The following is a 3,934-nucleotide window of genomic DNA, read 5'->3' on the forward strand; positions in this document are numbered from 1 at the left end:
AGAGATTTCCAGTATGTAGAAAATTCATCTTACAATTTTGAAAATGATAGACCAAATTAGTCACTCTCTAGAAATGAAAAATTCTAAAAGTATAATTGTCAAACTTGAACCAGGTTCAAGTTTAAAAATATATAGACAAAATCGTATTCAATCTTCATTTTTCTTGAACTTCAGTTAAATCTCACCTATAATATCTATCATTAATGAATAATTTTAAACAAAAAAAAGTATCTTACTTGATAACTTCATATAACTAACAAAAAGGTTTGTCAAAGTGAATTTGGTTCGATAGTATTGATATGTACTTCAATTTAAGGCGTCAGAGATTTAATTCCGTACTTCCACAATTACGGTGTTAAAAAAAAAAAAAAAAAAAAAAAAGACTAGAAAAGAGGTCCCAACAAGATTTAAAATTATATTATCATGTGACAAAAGGAATGGACAATAAAAAAAAGAGTGAAAATTTGGAAGCAACTTGATCGATAAAATAAAACAATTACTTTTGGACACAGTAAAAATTAGATGATATTTATTGGGATGGTAAAAAGGCTACCAAATTTGGAAGAAAAATATATAAAGAAAAAGGACGTTTTGAAAATAAATTGTGTATGATTGATTTGATATCCACTAATTTGCCGTGTGGTAGCATATACATATACATATCATATATATATATTGCTTTTTAGCTTTTGTAAAGGAACTTTTTGGGAGATGAGATCACGGATTTTAAAAATCAATATAAAATATAAAATTTTGTTTGGACATTTTAGACATTAATAACTATGGACAAATGACATGTTTGAATTATAATGATTTGAAATACTTTTAAAATGGAATTAGTAAAAGTTGCTATGTTCATGTTGGTTTTGATCGTGGATTATTATAATGATTTAAAAGTTTTAAAAATGGAATTAGTAAAAGTTGCTATGTTCATGTTGGTTTTGATCGTGGATTTTAATCTATTATCCAAATCTTATTAAGGCCACGTTTACTGATTCGTAATGAAAATTTGTTTAATCGAAATAAAATTTCATTAATGGATGAATGGTAATAAGTTTAAGATAATTTGATTACTTTTAATTGCATTTACTTATAATTATGAATCTATCACATTTTATTATTACTGGTACTACTTGACTCTAACGATAACGACAAAGGTAAAGGTATCGATTCATAATTCTCATATTGTTACAATAACAATATCTGCAAATAGATGGTTTTTACTCCTGCCTCACTGAAACATCATTGCCAAAATAGATGTCACAACATCGACCCTCTCCTTTCAGTCGATTAAGTTATTTTGCTAAATTTGATTGGCTTTTCCAAATGGGTAATGCTTGAATACTAATATAGATAAATTGTATGTTTCAACAATTTTTTAAAAATGATTTCCGCAACGTCAAACATGCCCGTTGCTGATAAATTAACAAGTGATAGTTACATCACCTGGAAAAACACAATTAACATAGTTCTAATAATCGATGACCTGAGATTTGTCCTGGTGGAGGAATGTCCTCCAGTACCAGTACCAAATGTTGCTCGAAATGTTCGGGAGGCATACGAGCTTTGGGTACGAACAAATGAAAAGGCTCGAGCGTATATCTTGGAAAGCCTTTATGAAATCTTAGCCAAGAAGCATGAGCCCATGCTCACTGTCTGTAAGATCATGGAGTCCCTACAGGGATGTTCGAACAACCATCTGCACAACTTAGGCATGATGCTCTTAACTTCATCTTCAATGTCGTATGCAAGAAGGGACATCTGTTCGAGAACATGTTCTCAACATGATGGTCCACTTTAACGTAGCAGAAATGAATGGATCTGTCATTGATGAGCCTAGCCAGGTTAGCTTCATCCTGAAAACTTTACCTAAAAGTTTCCTATAATTCCGTAGCAATGTTGTTATGAAAGGATTGACTACAACCTGACCACTTTGCTCATTGAGTTGCAGACTTTCCAGTCCTTGATGAAAGTCAAGGAATAGAAGGGAGAGTCAAATGTTGCCTCATCCTCTAAAAAATTCTTCAAAGGTTGACCTCGGAAACTAAGTCTGCACCTTCTTCCTCCAGCACCAAAAGGTGGAAGAAGAAGAAAGGTGGAAAAGGAAAGCTAACCCATTAGCTACTGCCCAGAAGGGTAAGAAAGCCAAGGCTGTAAAGGAAATCTATTTCCATTGTAACCAGGAGGGACATTGGAAAAGAAATTGTCCCAAATACTTAGCAAAAAATAAAAAGGCCAAGTAAGGTACATGTGATTTACTTGTTTTGAAGACTTGTTTAGTGGAGAATGATGATTTTATTGGGGTTGATGCCCTAAAGTCTCGTGTCCTATAGTTTGTAAATTTGTACGAACGCTTGTGTTGTATAATATATGATATTTACTTCACATCTTAATTTTGTTTAGTTGTATGTTTTATTTGTTTTACCATAAACCAATGAACATAAAATCCCTGGTTATCTGTATGTAATTTAAGCATGTATGTGGTGACATACAAGTGGATCATGTCTTGAGTGATAACCAAAATGGTCTGTAGTATATGGATATAAGAGAGAAACCTTATCTTGTTAACGTTACGGATGCGGCTCGTTTTGTGGAATGGTTACAAGTGTTGTAACTTGTCACAGATGGTCTGATCCTGATAATTCATGTAGAGGATGCGCGAGCGGAGGCGTCTTATACAAAGAGTTTATATAAGACCTGACCATAAAGTGTTAACGTCTCATTATATAACACAGTTCACGACAGAGACTTCACTTCACTAGGATGACCATAGATAACATGACCTCAATCCTGAGTGAGTTGAGAATCCTGCTATTGAGGGCGGTCCTTTGATTTGTATGGGTGCGAGTGGCCAGGTCGCCGATTCAAATTTACCATTTTGGGGATTCGTCTGATTTGGGAGTTGGGAACTCAGCTACACAAGATGGAATTCACTCCTTCCCCAAGGCAAAGGTAAGTAAATAGATAGCTCCCTTAAGGGTTGATTCCATGGCTTGAACGATGTGGCGCCACACACCTTCTCTTGCCACGAGAGGTGTTCACACATAGTTGAACTATATTGTATTGTTCATTAGAAGAATCAATGGTACTTAAGAAGTGAGATGTAAATACAGGGGAAAAAATGGTAAATTGTCCCAGCTATACTTACGAGCATCTGTGAAGGGTCATCGTACTCATGATTGGTTATATCCGATGGACACAGAAATATATCTGTGGTAATAAGAGTTCAGTTGTTGGTCTTTAGTGGAATACCTGGCAGTTAACGGATGGTGGATCTCGTGGCTAAAGAGTTTAGTAAGCTATTCATGTACCGTTGGAGCTTCGAGCCACAAGTCCATTAGGTCCCCTGGGTAGCTTGGATAAAGTCGAGAATCAGTGTTTGGGTCAGTTTGAAATGTTCAAATTGACAAGATGGAGTTCGATTATATATGATATAATTTGACTAGTTAATTACATATGATATAATTGACTAAATATATGAGATCCATTAATTAAATTAGATATAAATATGATTTATATCAAGTGGAGGAGAAATTACTATAGTAGGTATGTGATATCAAACTATATGGTAAGAATATAATATGATTATATTCATTAATTATTAAATTGGATAATTATGAGATAATTAGTCATTTTATTCTCATCAATCGTGCTTTAGTGGGAGCAGCCGCATTTGGTTATGGTAACCGATGAATAAAATGAAAATTGTTTTCATTTGGAAAAAAGTTCAAAATTTCGCAATCGGTGTGAAAACGTAAACGATCGCCTAGCTTGAGAGTCTATACGATAGTAGCTCATTGTCTAAACGATCGCATACCAACGCCTAAACGATCGTACGTCTATCCCTAAACGATCACTTAACTTTCCTAAATGATTGCATAGTGTGCCGCGTTTTCTAAATGATCGTCTACCTTTTATTAAACGATCGCTTAGT

This window comes from Benincasa hispida, chromosome 4 (assembly GCF_027475165.1).
Source record: "Benincasa hispida cultivar pf3 chromosome 4, pf3_genome.v1.1, whole genome shotgun sequence".
NCBI classification, from domain to species: Eukaryota; Viridiplantae; Streptophyta; class Magnoliopsida; order Cucurbitales; family Cucurbitaceae; genus Benincasa; species Benincasa hispida.